Source organism: Choloepus didactylus, chromosome 15 (assembly GCF_015220235.1).
Source record: "Choloepus didactylus isolate mChoDid1 chromosome 15, mChoDid1.pri, whole genome shotgun sequence".
In the NCBI taxonomy this organism is placed as follows: domain Eukaryota; kingdom Metazoa; phylum Chordata; class Mammalia; order Pilosa; family Megalonychidae; genus Choloepus; species Choloepus didactylus.
In genome coordinates this window covers 69278333-69299059 of record NC_051321.1, presented here as the reverse complement: position 1 = coordinate 69299059, position 20727 = coordinate 69278333, and the positions used below count along the sequence as shown (strand labels likewise).

The 20727-nt window shown below is 37.3% G+C and overlaps 1 protein-coding gene and 1 pseudogene across 3 annotated transcripts in view; one reads left to right on the top strand and one right to left on the bottom strand.

Moving 5' to 3' along the window:
* The window catches only part of LOC119510721, a 30638-nt pseudogene extending 21783 nt beyond the window's left edge, over positions 1–8855 (top strand).
* MCU (mitochondrial calcium uniporter) overlaps positions 1–20727 on the bottom strand; it is a 215609-nt gene that overhangs the window by 152993 nt on the left and 41889 nt on the right. The window lies entirely within an intron of this gene.

The window sequence follows — 20727 nt, the reverse complement described above, 5'->3', positions numbered from 1 at the left end:
TGGTGGGAAAGAGCATAACATCATTCTAAATGTGATTAATCCCACTAATGGAAGGCTAGGAAAGGGGTGGAATGGGAAGATTTAGGCTGTATATATGTTTCCACAATTGAAAAAAGAAAAAAAAAAAAAGACAGTCTAACTAGATGACAATTGAATGCTAAGGATGAACTTGGATGGGATTGGAGGGTGGAGGACAGGTGGCTCGAAGGGACACAGTTTAGACATAAGGAAAAGGAAATACAGAATGTAAGCATTGTATCATTGTTGAATCTCCTATACTTCTTAGCTGGGCTTAATGGAATTACATAAAAGAACGTTCTTGTTCATGGGGAGTACATACGTGAATTATAGTGGATATTCAAGGATGTGTGCAGCTAACTTTCATATATTCAGAAGACAGAGAAATATATGATGAATGACAGATAGGAAGGGAGGGAGGGAGGGAAAGAAACAATGATGGGACAGCATGTTAAAGTTGGCGGATTAAGCTATTGGGGGAGGGGGGGTCAGGGTATGATGGAATTCTGTGTATGGGGCTAGTATTGTTTTTGCAACTATTCATGTAACTTTGAATTTATTTCAAAAAAAAAAAAAAAAAAAGGCATATGTGAAAATCCCACAGCTAACATCATACTCCATGAGTATGAAAAGACTGAAAACTTTATGCCTTTTCATTACTCCAGAAAAGAAACAAGAATAAAAAATAAAACTCCAGTCCTCCCATATATCATGGGAATATATGCACAATATGTGATGATACTTTGAGCCATTGATTATATACTTTAGATAGTTTGTATGGTGTGTGAATATATCTCAATAAAATTGCAAAACAAACAAACAAAACATTATGCCTAAGATCAGGAACAAGACAAGTGTGCCCACTATCACCACTGCTATTCAAAAATGTACTACAAATTCTAGCAACAGCAATTAAGCAAGAAAAAGACATAAGAGGCATCCAAATTGGGAAGGAAGGATAAAACTTTCCCTTTTGGTAGATGACACGAATATATAAATATATATAAAATCAGTGGTGTTTCTATACACTAGTAATGAACAATCTGAAGAGGAACTATAGAAAAAAATTCTATTCACAATAGCAGGTGAAAGATTCAAATATCCAGGATTAAATTAAACCAAGAATGAAAAGGACTTATACACAGAAAACTATAAAACATTGCTGAAGGAAATTAAAGAAAACCTAAATAAATGGAAGGACGTTACGTGTCCATGGATTGGAAAATGAAATATCATTAAGATATCAATTCTACCAAAAGTGATTTACAGATTCAATGCAAAATTCCAACGGCCTTCTTTGCAGAGATGGAAAAGATGATCAAATTCATATGGAAGAGTAAGGGGCCCTAAATAGCCCAAATCATCTTTGACAAAGAAGAGCAAAGTTGGAGGACTCATACTTCCTGATTTTAAAACTTATTACAAAACCACAGTAATCAAAACAGCATGGTACTGGCATAGGTTGATTTCTGAACTCAGCCCTCAAATTTATGGCCAGCTGATTTTTGACAAGGAGGCAAAAACCACCCAATGAGGAAAGAATAATCTCTTCAATAAATGATGCTGGGAAAACCAGATATCCATATACAAAAGAATGAAGGTAGGCCTAATACCATATACAAAAATTAAATCAAAGTGGATCAAATACCTAAATATAAGAATAAAACTATAAAATTCCTAGAAAAAAACATAGGAAAACATCTTCAGGACTTTGTGTTAGGCAATGGTTTCCCAGACTTTCATAACAAAAGCATGAGCAACAAAAGAACAGATAAATGAGACTTCATCAAAATTTAAAACTTTTGTTCATCAAAGGACTTTATATTTCAATTTAAAAGACAACCTAGAAACTGTGAGAAAACATTTGGAAACCATATATCTGATACAGCACCCCTTTATCTTATATAAAATCCAAACTATACAACAAACACCTATAACTCAACAATAAAAAGATAAACAACCCAATTAAAAAATGGTAAAGACTTGAATGAACATTTCTTCACATGAAAAGATGTTCAACATCATTAGTCATCAGGGAAATGCAAATCAAAACCACAATGAGATACCATTTCACACCCACTAGTAAGGGTATTATCAAAAAGACAGATAACAAGTATCAATAAGGATGTGGAGAAAAAGGAACACTCATGCATTGCTGGTAGGAATATAAAATGGTGTAGCTACTGTGGAAAACAGTTTGGCAGTTCCTCAGAAAGTTAAGTATATAATTATCATATGACCAGCAATCCTACTTCTAGGAATATAGCTAAAAGGATTGAAAGTAAGAGTGCAAACAGAACTTCCTACACTTATGTTTATAGTGGCATTATTCATAATTACCAAAAGGCAGAAGCAACCCAAGTGTCCATCAATAGATGAATGGATAACCAAAATGTGGTATATAAATACAATGGCATATTATTCAGCCCTAAAAAGAAATGAAGTTGCAATACATGCTTTATGAATAAATCTTGTTGAGTAAAAGAAGCCAGACACAAAAGGATAAATATTGTATGATCTCACTGATATGAAGTAACTAGAACATATAATTTCATAGAGTCAGAAACTAGAATACAGGTTACCAGGGGCCGGTAAACACGGTAGGGAACAGGGAGTTAATGCTTAATTGGTACAGTTTTTGTTAGGGGTGATGGAAAAGTTTTGGTAACAGATGGTGGTGTGGGAACACAACATTGTGAATGAAATCACCACTGAATTATACATTTGAATGTGGTAAAACATGAAATTTTAAGGTTGTAGATATGTTACTAGAATAAACTTTTAAAAAAAAAAACCCATAGTACTTATAACACCGACAGTGAACCCCAATATAAACTATGAATGATAGTTAACAGTATAATTGTAATAATATTTCATCAGTTCTAACAAAGGTACTACAATAATGGAAAATTTCAATAAAAGGGAAAACTGTGTATGATAGGGAGTATATGGGAACTCTGTACTTTCTGCATGATTGCTCTGTAAACCTACAAAAGATCTAATTAAAAAAAAAAAGAAAAAGATTACAAAAAAGAAATCAGAAAAATGATCTAGAACAGCCATTGTGGAGAAATACTGCAGTAAAATTACTTTGTTTTATGGAAAAGAACAAATTCTTTGAGAATCCAGTCAAAAAGACAAAGTTACTTACATAGGAAGCAAAATCAGATTGTAAATTCATTTTTTACAACCATTGTTTATCCCAGTAAAAAATGGAGGGATTAAATGCATTTTTAATTAATGTATGTATGATTAAGTGAATGAAAACAAAAAAATGAATAGTCACAGCAGCATTTTCATTACAGCAAAATTGCTAGTAACTACATGATTAGCAATTGGAAACTGGATAAAGAGTGCTCAAAAATTGTTTGCTGTACACTACACAGTGAACCGTAAGTTAAACCATGAACTATAGTTAACAGTATACTTATAAAAATGTGCTTTTATCAATGGAAATAAATGATCCATACCAATTCAAGGTGTTAATAAAAGGAATCCTGTATTTTAAACATGATTGTTCTGTAAACCCACAACTTCTCTAATAAAGAAAAAAAAAAATTGCTGAATGCATAACACTAAGGGATGAATAACATTCATCAATATTCTCAGACAGACAACAAAGCCTCAGGAACCTGTGTGTAATACAAAAAGTATAAAATTTGTGCCATCAGAGTCCTGGAGGAGAGGAGAAAGTGTGGTGCAGAAAGTAACATTTAAAGAAATAATAGCTGAAAACTTAAATTCTGTGAGACATCAACTGTGGTACATCCATACAAAGGAATACTATTCACCAATATAAAAGGAACAAACTTGCATACAACACAGATGGATTTCAAAGGCATCATGCTGAGTGAAAGAAAACAGTGTCCAAACATTCCATACTATCTGCTTCCATTTAGATGACATTCTGCAAATGGCAAAATTACAGGAACAGAAAACAGATCAATGGATGCCAGGAGTTAGGCATGGGGGAAAGGTTTGAGTACAAATGGGCAGCGCAAGAAGATTTTTGAAGTAATGGAAATGTTCTGAATCCAGATTGTGTAATTAGTTGTACAAATCTATACATGTATTAAAATTCATAAACTGTACATCTAAAAAGTCAGTTTTACTGTATATAAAATGAAAAAAAAATCACTATCTCCTCCAAAGTCATGTATATATGAGGCAGGCACATGACATTACATTTCAGTTTTTTTTATTATTATTATTTTGTGGGTTTTTTTATGAGATTACATTTCACATACCCACTTCCTGAAAATGTAAAAGGCTATAAGAACATGCAGTTAAATAGTTATCTACATAAAACCTATGACATCTTAATCAAAGATAGTTAACAAAAAGCCTAAATAGAGGCACTGAGCAAAAGTCAAATCTGTGTACAAAAAGTGTACCATTATACACATGGTAGGAGTCCCAGAAGGAGAAAAAAGAAAGGGACAAAGAGGATATTCAAAGAAATAATGAAAATTTCCCAATGTAACAAAAGACATAAGTATACACACCAAGACGCTCAACAAATTGCAAATGCGGTAAATCCAAACAGACTTATGCCATGCCATGTTATAATCAAACTGTCGAATGGCAAAGATAAAGAGAATTCTGAAGGCCGCAAGAGAGAAGGAACATGTCACACAAAAGGTAAGCTCAATAAGATTAAACGCCAATTTCTCATCAGAAACACGGAGGCAAGAAGGCAGTGGGAAGACATATTTATAGTGCTGAAAGCAAAAAATTGCCAACCCAGAATCTGACAAACCTGTTTTTTTTAAAAAATAAGGAAGAAATTAAGACATTTCCAGATAAACGAAAGCTGAGGGAATCTGTCACAACTAGAACAATCCTACAATAAATGCTAAAGGGAGCTCTGCAGGTTGAAAGGAAAGGACACTAGACAATGGCCTGAAGCCACATTAAAAAATAAAGATCTCTAGTAAAGATAATAACATGAGAAAATGTAAATACAGTACTATTGTATTTTATTTTTATGTGCAACTCCACTTTTACCTCCTATAGGATCTAAAAGGCAAATATATAAAATGTAATGATAAATCAATGGCTTTGAAATCAGCGTATAATATGTAATTTATGACAAGAATCACAAAAAAGTGAGGGGACAGACCAGACCTCAGTTAGAGATATGAATGAAGCACATTTGATTAGGATAGGGCAGATCAGTCCAAAAGGTAAAGGATGATAAAGACTGGTTTTAAAACTTCAGCTTCTGTGTGGGACCAAGGGAAGAGATGTTTATTTGGTGCAGGATGTGTATCTTCTACAGCACGCTAAATAATTTGACTTGTATGGTCAGTTTATTCAAACACCATGACTGCATGGAGCTTTGAATAGGAGTGAGATCTGGTAGGTTTATACAGGTTAGTGTGAAATAGTGATATATCCCAGAGTAATCTGGGCAGAGAATAAAAATATATATGCAGGGCCCCCCTGAAGAGCTAGAAGAAAATGCAGAAATGTGGACGTACCCACCCAGGTTATTACTGATGTTCTCACAAACACTGAGGACTGACAATTTGGTATGCCGAGCCCTTGATCTTGGGGCTTGCCCTCAAGAAGCTTGTTGCTGCATGGGAAAGGCTAAGCCTACTTGTGGTTGTGCCTAACCATCTCCCCCAGAGTGCCTCTTTCTTGCTCAGACATGGCTCTCTCTCTCTAGCTAACCCAACTCCGCAGGTGAATTCACTGCCCTCCCCTCTACATGGGATCTGACTTCCAGGGGTGTAAATCTCCTTGGCAATGCAGGAGATGACTCCCGGGGATGAGCCTGGAACTGGCATCGTGGGATTGAGAAAATCTTCTTGGCCAAAAGGGGGAAGCGAAATGAAACAAAATAAAGTTTCAGTAGCTGAGAGATTTCAAACGGAGTTGAGAGGTCGCTCTGGAGGGCATTCTTATGCACTGCACAGATGTCCCTTTTTAGGTTTTAGTGTATTTGAATAGCTAGAAGTAAATACCTGAAACTACCAAACTGCAACCCAGTAGACGTGATTCTTGAAGACAACTGTATAACTATGGAGCTTACATGGGATGACCTCTGATTGTGAAAACCTTGTGGCTCACACTCCCTTTATCAAGTGTATGGATGGATGAGTAGAAAAATGGGGACAAAAACTAAATGAAAAATAGGGTGGGATGGGGGGTATGATTTGGGTGTTCTTTTTTACTTTTTTTTATTGTTATTTTTATTCTTTCCGGTGTAAGGAAAATGTTCAAAAATTGATTGGGGTGATGAATGCACAACTATATGATGGTACTGTGAACAGATGATTGTACACCATGGATGACTGTATGGTATGTGAATATATCTCAATAAAACTGAATTTTTTAAAAAATAAGTGAGGGAACAGAGGGGAACAGGAATATAGTTTATGTATGCTATTGATGTTAGGTTGGTGTCAAAGGAAACAAGATTGTTATACATATAAGATGTTTAATTTAAACCCCATGATAACCACAAAGAAAATATCAGAGAATAGGCAAACTCAGAAAGACAGAAAGTGGTGGGAGGCAGGGGCAATGGGAAGTTAATGGAAAATTGATTGTAGGTTTCTGTTTGGGGTGAAGGGAAAGTTATAGTCAAGGATGGTGGTGAGGGTACTGCAACACTGTGTATGTGATTAATCCCAATGAATGATATGCTTTGGAGGGGTTGAGATGAGAAGATTTATGTTGTATATATGCTTCCACAATTAACAACAAAAAAAACAGAAAGGATAAAAGAAAGAGAAACTAAAGTGATAATGACAATTAAATGCAACCCATGATACTGGATGAGATCCAAGAATGGAGGAGAAAAGGCTAAGAAGGACATTATTAAGACAATTAAAAAATTGAATATAGAATGTAATCTTTATATCAACATTAAATTTCTTGAACTTGATAACTGCACTTAAGGTGATTATTTAAGGGAATATCTTACTCATAGGAAATGTTCATGGAAGTGTTATGTGTTCAAGGAGTATGACATGCAACCTGTTCTCAAATGTTCAGAAGATAGATAGATAGATGGATGGATGGATGACAGATAAGACAGTCAGATAGCTAGAATGATACAGCAAAGGTGGCAAAATGCTAAAATTGGTGGATCTGGGGAGTGATGGAGGTATGTTGGAGTTCTCTGTATTAGGGTTTGTATTATTTTTGCAACTATCCCGTAAGTTTGAAATTTTTTCAAAATAAAAAGTTTTTTAAAAAGTCAAATATGTAATCATTGTCTTGAAAAAGTTTTCTCAGGAAAAAAAGTGCTCAGGGTTTTGATTTTTTGTTTTTGTACTTGTATGATGAGCTTAATCTAGAATTTTAAAAACTATATTGTACAATTAAAAGTAAACAAAGAGCTTCAGGGCTCCACCCCCCCACAGAAGCTTTGAACAACCAAGAAGAACTGGCAGAAACATCTTTCTCGAAGTTAACAGTTTCTTTCTCAAAGAAAATAGTTAAAGGATTGCAGTAATAGGCACTGAATCAAGAAAAAGGCAACCCGCCCGCCCACCACTGCGGCTGCTGCTGGTGAGCGCCGGTACCATTAGCACTGCTGTGGGGAGGCTGCCCTGGCCCAATAAACCGAGCCAATACTGGATATGGAGGTGGTGCCCAAGCACTCTCTGGGGAATGAGCAATAGGAATCCGCATTGGGAATGCCTTTGGCTCAGGCAGTGGCCATTCTTCAGAAGCAGTGTTGCATCATCAAAAATGTCCAGGATCTCTACAGTGAGCAGTCTCCTCTAAGCCATGACCTCATCCTTAGCCTGACTCAGGATGGGATCAAACTACTATCTGATGTTTTCAGACAGAGACTAAAGGTGACTGGAGTATATGACTTGACCAAAATAAAATTAAAATATTGTGATGTGCATTTCAATTCACAGGCCATAACTCCTAATGTTGAGCAGATTGACCGGTCTTTCAGCGCAACCCATCCTGGAGTGTACAACTCCACTTTTTTTTAGCAGCTTTTCCATTTCACCCTCAGAGGACTGCCTTTCTCTATTCAGCTAAACTCATGAACTGAGGCTCCTAAGTACAAGCCCATGGCCCAGCTTCTCTCCAGACACCCCATGGAACAACTGTGAAACGAATGTTTATCTACAGCAGAAACAGCCTGCAGGATACCAACGCTTCACAGGGTATCTTGTGATGCCCCTGAGCTGTTTCCTAGGTGTATACTAAGAGTTCGAGATGGAACCCAACCCTCAGGTTTACAACTTCGTCTACTTGCCGCAGGCTGCGGAACCCAGTCTATCAGCAGGTGCCAAGATGTGGGTATTTGAATGCTTGGTGTATTTTGGTGATTCCTGCCGAAGTGCTCTTGGCATGCTTGGCTCTCCATATAAGGTCTTTTATAAATCAGAAGACAAGATGAAAATTCATCCCCCTTCCCCTCATAAGCAAGTTCCATCCAAGTGCAATGACTACTTTTTAAACTACTTCACTCTCAGGGTGGACATCCTCTTTGATGCAAATGTACACAAAATGAAGAAGTTTGTCCGACACACCAATTACCCTGGGCATGACAATTTTAACATTTATCACCACTGTGAGTTCAAGATCCTACCAGCCATAAAGATAGAAGATGCAGATGGTCAGTCAGAAACATGCAGGACCTACAGCAAGTGGGACAACATCCAGGGCCACCCTGTGGAAAAGTCCATTGTCCTCCACAGGTCATCCTCCCCAAACAACAACCCAATTGGCTCCATATTCTGCTTTGGGCCTCAGTGGATGGTCTTTGAGGTCAGCAGAACAACCACATTGTCTTAGTGACCATGTACGGCCCTCCTAGACCTCGTGCCCATGTGAGAACAGCAAAGCTCCCCTAGGGACATCACCACTCATGCCTCTCTGCCCCAGGGAACTGTGCTTCATACCCTGCTAAGTGGGCTTTGGTGTGCCACCCTGTGGGCCTTCTTGGACACCGTGCCAGTGTTGAAGGCTGTTTTGATGCTCTGAAGTGGGGCTCAGGCTAGGTGCTCTGCCGTGGCATAAGGGGCCCAGATATTCCTCTGTCTTCAGCCTGCCGGCACCAGACTACAAAGAGAAGCACAAACTCTGAGCCTTGATACCTGGACCCAGGAGCTATCCACTAACACATAAGGACTGTCTCCTTGCTGGCAACCTTGTCCCCCACATAAAGAAAACTTGGGGTTCTTTCTGTGGCTGAGGACACAGGCACCTAGGATGAGGACAAGGAGTCCTGCCTTTGGCCCCATGTTGCCACATGACCCTTAAAGCAAGCAGGTAGTATGTCCATCATACTTGGCTGTGACATTTGCAATACATCCACTTTAGTTACTATGGCCAGGGTGGGCCACCTGCCTTCCCCATTCCTTTCTTGCACATGCTCCCTGCCAGGCCCAGTAGGCACACCCAACTGGTTGAAGCACAGCTTTCTACCATCCAGATACATGGCCAGGCCTGGTTCTCTCCCCTCTTAGAGCCTGTCTACAGGGTCACCTGTGCCCCCATTCTGCCCCAACGTGGCTGGGGGGCTGCATGTTCCATTCTGTTTGCCTTTTTAAAAAATTTAACGCCAAAGTTTTAGCCAAAGACATCCCTTTGCTGTGTTTCAGCATTCAGTTTTGCACTGTGGGCTGGCTCCCTGCCCCAACCCTGGGCCATGTCCCTTGGCCAGACCCATTCATGGCTCAAGACCTCTGGTGACTCAAGGAGGGCTGGGCTGTTAAGGAAACAACCATAGGTGCTTTAAATTTTTTAATTCTTTTGAAAAGAATTGAGAAGAGAAATGTATAATATCCTATTTTTAATATTTTGGCCCAGCAACTTGTAATATAAATGATAATTTCTTGAGTTTCTAAAATGTGTATCCAGACTTCTGTAAATACAACTCTTTTGTAATTAACTCATGTACAGCCTCATCATGTATAGTTTGATGTTAAACGTGCAGGGGACCTGCCCCAGGCTCCTGTGTGCTTCTCAGGCAAACAGTCAGGCTTCTGTGGCACTCCTATGACTTTGTGACTGACTGGTGTTTTCCCATGTGAACCAGGGCCTGGACAGAGAACTCCCCATAAACATATCCCACTGTCAAGGGCAGCCAAGACTGCTCCCCATCAACCTTCCTTATCCTCTGCCCACACCACCCCCACCCCCAAATAAAGCACCTATGCTCTCAGCAACAGCCCATATGCACTGTTGCTGGGATGTCTGCACTAAAAAAAAAAATTTTTTTTGAAAGGCAACTCAAAAGCAACAGGCTCTCAGGGTGCCCTTGTTGGCACCATCCTCATCCCTTCACTGGCTACACACAGAGTAGGCCTGCACTCCCAGTGCAGGTTCCTAGTACTAGTTCCAGAAGGAGCAGAGTAACACTCATGTACATACTGGGAGCATGTATGTCTGGCCCAGAGTCTGTTTGCGGCATGAGGGACCGAAGCAAGACATTCGTCACAAGCTCACCAACCCAGAACTTGCCTGCATGTAGAAAGCAGTTGATGGAGCTCTTCTACAGAAAGCTGGGGAAGGGCATCAAGTAGGGCTACCTGGCCAAGGGACTGCTGGCAGTAGGACATTTACTGCAATTCCCCGACCATGAAGAAACTGTTTCCTAGGGAAGAGGGGATATTCTTATTTATGTAAAAAGGGGAATTCCTAGGGCCACAAGTGCATGCCCAAGACAAAATACAGGCATAAAAGGGATCAGGAAGGCCACTAGGCTTCGGCCTGGAATTATTCTCTAAACTCATTATATGGATAAAGCACTAAAGGAGAGCACTCACAGAGGTCAACCTGCAAAGACTAGGAGAGTCGTTTTCTTTCTTTCTTTTTAACCTTCTTCTTCGTCTTTTATTGTTAGCTCCTGGCATTCAAGAAAAGCTCTATCATAACATAAATAGAAAGATCTTTCTCATCTCCAGGATTAGGGTGAAAGGCTTAAACAGTTTCATTATTAGGTTTAGAATTTCCTTTATATTTCAAATTTCATATAGGCTAAATAGTGTTCAGTGACCCATAAGAGCTTACCAAACTTCTAGACAGGAGAAAATAAATCAGTCACCTCCCCAATCCCCTATATAACGATTACATGTTTGATATCTCAGAGCTAGTGTTAGAAGATCTAAATAAGTCATTTTATTCTGTACCACAGCTTATCTTATGTTAGTAATTATAACGAATTTTGCATTACGTTTGGATTTCAGATGGCTGCTAAACATTATAATTACGCAAATTCTATAGAAATCCCAAAAACACAGAGAATAGTCTAACCTCTAATTGGAGGCAATTTCAGGTATTTCAAACAATGAAGATTTATTACATACCCTAGAAATATTAGGAGACCTGAAAATAATGGACTTGTGCTAACTGCCTAGAATAGAGGTGAAATATATATACCCACTAGTATCAGACTGCAAAGAAAAACTGGACACAAGGAAACAAAATACAGAAAGAACCAGGTGGGCTGCCCTTTCACCTAAGAATGTTAAAAATAGCTACCCAGCCAAGGGTGACTACAGACTTACACAGGAAGACATAGAGGGTTTGGTAAGAAATTCTGGCTATGTAAAATATTATGGTACAGTAAAATACTTGGAAATAAGCAAAAAAAAAAAAAAAGCCTTCACTGAAAGAGTTGTACTGTGAGAACTGTTTTACAAAATATTCATGTTTGCCAAGTCCATGTGACAAAAGTAAATGTGTAATTGTTTGTGTATTAAATACTACATAGTATTTATTCCATTCTAAGAAAAACTAAGTATAACTTTAGGTAAACATAGAATTTGAGCCTTTAGAAATAAACCTGCTTGCTTAAAAAAACTGAATTCAACTGTTTTGATCTAAGTTGTCTATAAGCCTTTCAATTTCATAAAGTTTTTTTTTATTTAAAATTACTTTATTTATCAAATTAAAAAAAAAAAAAATTCCAAACAAAACAAAGCAAACAGGAAAACAAATATCCTGAAATAACTTCATCAAGTTTTTTAACTCATATAGATTATCACCGAAGACAATTTTATAATAGTAATATGAAATACGTATCTGCAGACCTTGTTACACAAATTCAAAAGAAAAGATGAAGGCAGAGCACTTTAAGGAAAGAAAACTCTTACACTACACACCCAAGGATAAGAAAATATGAACTTTCAACTGGTGATGGGGGACTATCTGCTGACTCACAGATCTATATCAACATTCCTGCAACACTCTCCTCATAAACCTCAGAAATAAGTCTGGCAGAAAGATGTCTGCACTGTAGCTCAAAGAAATCTTTATGAAGCAGATGTTTTTAAGAAGTTGGGATGGGGAGGTAGGCCTATCTCTTGAAACAGCTACCAGCCTGGATTTTTCACGTTCTGTCCCAAAGCATGACCAATTAGCCAAAGATTCTAGTATTTTCTCCCTCCACCCCCACACAACTCTTCTGTATTTTAGGAACTATTTGACAAAATGAAGTTAGTCTACTGATCAAGTCTGCACTCAGTCTGATGTTCCTAAGACGGAAAATCATACTGCTGCTAAAGCTCTCCAATAAAATTATGCATCCAAATCTTAACAACAACAACAACAACAACAACAACAAAACACCTGCTTTGGATCTAGGATAGGAAAAATGAAGCTAAAAGATCAGCTATACAATTATTCCATAATATACAGGAAAAAAATGTATATAATATATAGAAAATACTTCCTATATTAAGAGTGGTCTTAAAAAAAGTATTGGGTTAAAATAATTTTCAAATAAATTTGAAAAGGAGGAGACGTGAAAATGATAAGCTATAGCATAAACTACAAAAAAACACAAATGGCTGGTTTCGGGAAAGATTTGCAGAGTTTAATTATACTGTAGAACAGTACCTTATTCAACTTCTCAGAATCAGCTGCAATCAGGCACCAACAGAGAAGAATAGTAAGAAGAACTAGGGTTACTGTCAAGTCTAATTATTCAGTCTTAAATCCCAGCATGCACATGTCAAATCTTTCATGATTTCTTTATAGTCACTTTTCCAATGAAAGTATCTACACCTCTAGGTGATTATGCAAAATGCATTTGTATTTTTCAAAATTTCTTTTACTTGCCTGTAAGTTCATAATACACTTAATTTACATCATAAAGCTTACACTGTAAGCTTCTAGAAGTAGAAACGTGACTTATGTAACACCTTACTTGAACAAATACTGAAAAAAATGTTTCCAGTATTAGAACTGTGTCTGATACATAGAAGATACTCAGTAAATATTTGCTGATTGAATAAAGGAATGAATTTCTGTAAAGAATTCCATTTCTCCCTCATAAAGATGCTTGTATTAAAGGGGCTACAAAGCCCCACCTTTCCGTAAAGAGCTAATCACCTGGCAATGCCATAAATACAATGTGATGATCAACCATCTCTGTTTCTGTCACACCCACACACCCGCCTCCCCCACCCCCCAATCCCTCCCCAACACACCCATTTTTATACCAAAGCCAAATAGCGTACTGTTTCCCTCCAAGTTGTCCCCCCTTTCCCTGACTTCCTGACTTGAATAAAACCCTAGCAGTTTTACAACTTTGCACCCATAAAAATCACCTCAGTAACAGCCTAAAAAGAGCAAAGTGCCTTTCTAACTACTTACCCAAAAGAAAGACCTTTCCTAACATCTCTGGTGCTTTTTGTATCCTCCAACGGGTAAAACCAATCCCTGTAATTTATCCATATTTCAGGCCCTGCCCATAGAGAGACAAGATTCTTTTAAAATTAATGGCTCTTCATTATGAGGCATACCTGTATGTGTGAAAATTTTGGGGCAAGACATATGTCTGAATTATCTTCCATTTTGAGCTACAAGAAACCTGCTAGATATGGTTTTCACCCAGTCACTCTGGTCAATAAATAGGCAGGCATCCAATAAACACATGAAAACTGCAGCCATTAACTTACAAGAAATAAACTGGGCATTTATTTACTTAATCAAAGGTCTAGAAGTTTAAAAAATGTCTGAACAGTATATATAAATGCTGAGAACTTAAGATGAAAATGGTATTGCATCAGCAGAGTATAAACAAAGAAAACGCAAGTTTGAAGAAAGATGGACAGGGTACACAGAAAAATTAGGAACAAATGGACAGTATTGGTTTGTATATACTATGTTCCCCAGAAAAAGCCATGTTTTTTGATGCAATCTTGTGTGGGCAGACGTATTAGTGTTGATTAGATTGTAATTCTTTGATTGAGTGTTTCCATGGAGATATGACCTACCCAACTGTAGGTGATAACTCTTCACTAGATAATTTCCATGGAGGCGTGGCCCCGCCCATTCAGCATGGGACTTGACCAGTTCATTGGAGCCCTATAAAAGCTCAGACAGAAGGAACAAGCTTGCTACAGCCAAGAGGGACACTTTGAAGAACACACAGGGGCTGAGAGAGGAGCTACAGATGAGAGACAGTTTGAAGATGGCCATTGAAAGGAGACTTTAGCTCCGGAGAAGCTAAGAGAGGAAAAATGCCCCAAGCAACTAAGAGTGACATTTTTGAGGAACTGCAGCCTAGACAGGAATATGTCTTGGGAAAAAGCTATTTTGAAACCAGAACTCTGGAGCAGATGCCAGCCATGTGCCTTCCCAGCTAACAGCGGTTTTCCGGACACCATTGGCCATCCTCCAGTGAAGGTACCTGATTGTTGATGACTTACCTTGGATATTTTATGGCCTTAAGATGGTAACTTTGTAACCAAATAAACCCACTTTATAAAAGCTGATCCATTTCTGGTGTTTTGCATTTCCACAGCATTAGCAAACTGGAACATGGGCCTAAGAGCACTATTTAAATAGGAGTTTTAGATACAAATAATCCATGAACATCAACTTGCAAGTAAGACATGGGAAATGTCAACAGTGGATGACCACTGGGAACCCATGGATAGTCTTTTCACAGTACAGATGCCACACATTCCACTTGCCATGAAAATACCTTTCACTTTCAAAAGAAAACCATTTCCATATGTTTATCCTTTTCAGCGAACATCCATAAATCACAGGGACATATTTCTGTCATAACTTGTTTATGCTATTGAAACCTATATTTAGTCATGGTCAACTAAATGCTGCTCTCTCAAAAGCTCAATTATTAAACTCATTAAATGCATGGAAGAAAAATTAATTGTGTTTACAATTAAATATATGAACACATAAATATATTAATATTTTACTAACAACTATTAAAATATGCTGGAACAGCCTACATTAACCCCCTCCCCCCAAAAAAAGTCTTCAGTACTTTGCCTATTAGATTTGGAACGCCCCACCCCCACCCCCGCCTCAGAATTGTGCTCCCACATCCCCACTGCTACTCCCCTCCCCCACCCAAAAATAGCACAACTGGATTAAAAGGATCTGTCCTGACAGATAACTCATTAAGGGATACAACCATGCCTAACAGCAGCACACCGGCTGCCCTGGCAATGGAGCAAATGACTCATGGAAATCTGTTGGATTTAACTCACCCTTACACTAGACTAGATTTTATGACCCTGCTGGAATCCAAGTCAGAAATCAAGAAAGCAAATAACACGTAAAATATACATGGGATTAGGATTCTGAAGTCAGAAAGAAATTGAGAATTAAATAGCACAATTCTGAGGCTTGAGTGATAAGAAATTCCAATGAAAATGATTAATAAGTTTTGATTTAGAAAAACTACTTCTGTCATCCCACTATTACGCTCAGACATTAACTATGGAGCTTCCTATTTTGAGATAATGGAATAGAAAGCCTCACATTAGAAGGAAAAAGATAATGACAAGACCACCCTTTTCCAGCTGGCCACAGAACAGTCAGCAGGAGAGCTATTAATCAAGCCAGGTGAAAAGACACTGACAGGATGAAAGCAGAGAAACAGAAAGAAAATCTCAATTTTCTTCACTGGCTAACTTCAAATACTCAACCTACTTTAAGAAGAAAGAAGCTGAATAACCAGGTCTCCCATGTCCCCACCAAACCCTACCTCTGTAAAAAGTCACACTACAGGAGCATAAGAAATTGGCTTTCTTTAAAATGTTAAAATTTTATTTCATAAGCAGAGAAGCTTGAACTACTTCTGCAAGTGAAGCTATTCAAATGACAACTTCACCTAGAACTGAAATTAACACTTTTTTTTTTTTTAGGTAAAATTCAAAGAAAAAAAAACATATAATGATTTTTATCACCTTTCCAATTTGACATTTAGTTTTTTTTAAAGGTCTATTTGATACAAAACAATTTAACAAGATTCAAACTGTATTAAGCATAATCCCAAATGTTATTAAAAGACTATGTAAAAAAGGGAATTGTCCACTTCAAATTTGAAAATGAACTTTAATTGCAGTAAATACTGATTGTTCCAGCCTTTCCTTTTTTGGCAAATAGGAAGAGTCGCTAGTAGTCAAAAAAACTGTTATGGTAAATTACACATAGACCCTCTAATGCATTAGTTCCTACTTCAGTAATTTAATAACAGTTCATTGTGCATCTACTATGTGCAGCACATCACTGCAGCATAACATTAGAGCCAGAGTATTTGCACTGGGTAAGCATACATAGTACTTGTCTTCCAATACACCCCCAAACATACTCATGGCTCTCATTGCATAAAAAATGAGGAATGCTCTAATAATGGTATAAACAAATGAGCTTGGACCTTGAGGAATAAATAACATTTTGACCAGGAGAAAAGAGACTAAGGACATCCCACACAAAAGAGGAATGTAAACAAAGAACCACAAGGCATGTTTTAGGAAACTAGCACAGCAAAAGGGATAGGGCAAAAGAGAAGAGCCTGAAAGGCTCGACTGGATTCAAACCATGAAAGGCTTTCACTGGATTTTAAACTTTATTCTCCAGGCAATGGGAAGTGGAGGAGTTTAAGCAGAGGGGTGAACATCATAAACTGTGTGCCAAATATAGACTTTCTACAGATAGAAGATTATAAATTTCACAGAACATTCAGTTATGCTCTACTATTTATAATCCTTAATTATTGAAATATGAGGCTAGGATGTCAACAATATGAGCAGCCCTAAAAATTTCCTTCTTCCAGACAAAAATCTACATTTCCTTGCTTGGCTTACCTTTCTAGAATGGCTTTTTCTCTTTTTGCCCCGTTTTATCTAACACAAACAGCACAAACCAGAGGAAAAAGCAGTCTTTACTAATTTGTGCTCAATCAAAAAGCTAAATCCAGCACATAGGATAATGCGTGGTTTACATTATTACTATATATAACTGGCTCTATTCCTCCTGCCAGGAGGCTATCTTTGATTTACTGGACATTATAACTAAGGAGGGAGGAGTGGGAGGAATTTCTCAGAGCCCCAAGGGTACTTATTCATTTAACTTTACCCCAACTCCCCTCCACCTTCCTTAAATAAATTCTTCTTGATTACTATAATTATAAACCTTATTCCCTTAACAGATGTGAAAAAGCTTTATGTATTACAAACTGTAACTCTGTCCTTAGTTCCAGTCTAGTCTTTCTCATTCTTTTGAAATAGTACAGGATTTCTCCAGTTGTGCTAACTCCCAGAGCCTTACAAATCTTAAAGACTACTACGACAGCAACTGTACCTAAAGATAACCCCATCTATTCTACCCTTCATCCCTACAGCCATGTCAACTTAAAGCAAGACAATATTTTTTTCCATGTTTTTTAACTTTTTTTTTAAATCAAGTGTATGAAAAATAAAAAAATAAAAAATAATAATTAAAAAAAAAAACATACAATAAAAGAACATTTCAAAGAGACCATAACAAGGGAGTAAGAAAAAGACAACCAACCTAAGATAACTCCTTTACTTCCAACATGTTCCTACTCTACCCCAAGAAAGTTACCTAATACAGCAACATTTCAAGCAGGACAATATTAAGGAGTTGTTTTGGATATAATCAACAGCTTGGCACACCTGGTGCCTATGCCCAGTGTCAACCTACTCTTGAACTTCAGGTCAAAGGTAAGAAGCAACAAAAGGGAAAACACTGCCGACTTTCATCTTAAGGAATTTATACAGGGTTGCTTCATTTCTCCCCTCCCTCTAAGTTTTAAATTACAAACCTCTTACAACTAGACTGTGTGCTATTTGAAGGCTGGGGCTAAGGCCTAACAATGCATTTTATATACAATGCCCAGATTAAGTATTTTTTTTAATAAGTATTTCTTGAACTGAGAGTTCTGCTCATGTTACTATCACTTCTGTTCCTATACTGCTCTAACAGAAAGTTCCTGCCATTAAGTTAGTGATTAACCTTTGTTTTCTTACTTCAAAGCACAGTTACTCCTTAACATATCAGAGAAAGCAAACTCCAGTCTGGAGGAATTTGGGCTATACCACTACTATTACACCAACTGAAGAATTTCTGAAGTTTGGAGAAAACAAATGAAGAGTTATTTTCAAGAAAAAATATGGCCATTTAGAGTTTAAAACCACAAGTCATATGCCCTACATGCTTCACTAACAAGACCAAGAAGCTTTTGGGAATGTGAACAGGATCTTGTAGAAACTTTTTATAAACATTAAAAGCAACCAACAGATGCAAGTTCTTTGACCAAATGCCAAGAGAACCATTTCTCCTAGCATTATGGTCTCAAAAATTCTGCAGCTTTATGGTATTTTACATCAAACAACAATGCCTGAAACTGTCCACCATTTAGATTGCTAAATTCCTGGCCTGAAAAACATGAAAAGGGCACTATTAAGCTATGACTAAGGAAGCATATTAATATCTCTTCAATGACAAAATGTTACAGATTTTAAAGTAGTTGAGATAACAACATTAAGTAATATAAATTGTAAGCTAATATTTAAGATATTAAAGGAGAAGGAGGTGTGGCTCAGAGTTTTTGTTTACAACCTACTTACTAAAGTAGCCTAGCAACATTTCTCCTAAACATCTCCAGGCAGCAAGTGCTTGTCATAATCTTTTTTCCCAACAAGCATAAAGGAACAACCCTTGGTCTAGGAGGGATATAAAAGAACCATCTGAGGGAAAATAAAAGACGTGGGTTTGAAGGAAATATTTTCCTGAGAGAATGCAACATTTTTTTCCACTCTCACTTCCTTTTAGAACTAACATCCTTTAAATGAATACAGGGATACTATAGCTTATTTGGGAGCAACAGTGAAGTGGGGAGAAAATAATCAAATAAATTATACGGGATCTTAGTATTCAGTTATCTATTAATCCAATCCTGGTGGCAAAAGGTAAATCTAGAGCATGCAGAATTATCTGCCAAAGCCCAACCAACTTTCATTGTCACCATCCAAGACAACCATAGAAAGAAATAAAGGCAAACATTAAGCAGTCTTCCAAAGGTTTAAAAAATTCATATATCCAACCTCCACATGTACACACACATCTCTCAATGTGTACAAAGAGTTTTAAATACTTAAAAATGTTTAAATGAATTTACTATGCTATTTTTGAGAATTTAAAAGTTTAAGTATAGTTAGTGTTGCTCTGCAAAACGAGAGTAATTTTTTACAACTTTCTTTGCCTTTTCGTATAAAATTTATATAAACTCATAAAAACTAAGATTAAATAAATACAGAAAACACAACATGGGAAATGACAATCCCCTGCAATCCCATCCCCCAGAACAATGTAATGTTCTATAATTACAAAATCTCAAGGTTGAGGATCCACAAAAGTGTTATGTGTAATTTGAGCACCTTCTCTATCCCCACCCTCCTCCCCCAACTAGTGATACTAAAATACTCTTTAAAACAACCCTGCCAAGTATTTATCCAACCTCTGCTTGAATAAATCCTCTGACAGAGACCTGACGACCTCCCAAGGCAGTCCACTCCATCTTAAAACAGTTTTTATTCTAATACTGAGTGGTATTCCTTTCCCTTCAGATCATTCAGGTTTCTCACTTGAATATGCCTCAGTTTGTAAATGTGCTCCCTTAAAAAAACAGTACCCACAAATAAACACAATAGTCTGGAACAAATACAGTCCTTTTTCTGGGTACTATGCACGTATTTAATAAAGCCCAAATCACACTGTGGACTCAGGTTGAACAAGCTGTAGCTAAAATCTCCCTTGTATTTTTCATGTTACCTGCTGTTATACCCATCCCACCCACTCTATAGTATACACTTATTTTTAAAATCATACCTGGAATTTTATACTTATCAATGTTTAATACCATCTTGATTCATTCAGTCCATTCTTTCAGCCTATTTCTAATCTGTATTCTAAAAAACCAACACATTAATTATTTAACTTATTATTGACAGCTTTAAGTCATATATGTAGTTAAGAAGAAAATCATCAACATTTCATACATGTTTTTAGTAAAAATGCCAAACACTGGAATACTACTCAGCAATAAAAAGGCACGAACTATTGATGCACACACAATTTGTATGAATCTCAAGGGAATTGTGCTGAGTAAAAAAAGCAAATCCCAATAGAAAGATTATATACTGTATGACTGCATTTATGTAACATTCTGGAAATGACATATCTATGGAACCAGAGAAGAGATTGGTGGTTGCCAGGTGATTGGGGGTGGGGAAGGGAGAAGGTGGGTGTGGCTATAAAAGCACAACACGAGGGATCCTTGTGCTGATAGAACTGTTCTATGTATCGACTATGGTGGTGGCTACATGAACTTACAAATATGATAACATTGCATAAAACTAAATACACATACATATGTGAGTATAAGTAAAACTGAGAAAATCTTAGAAAGATCAGTTTTTTGTATCAAAGTCAGTA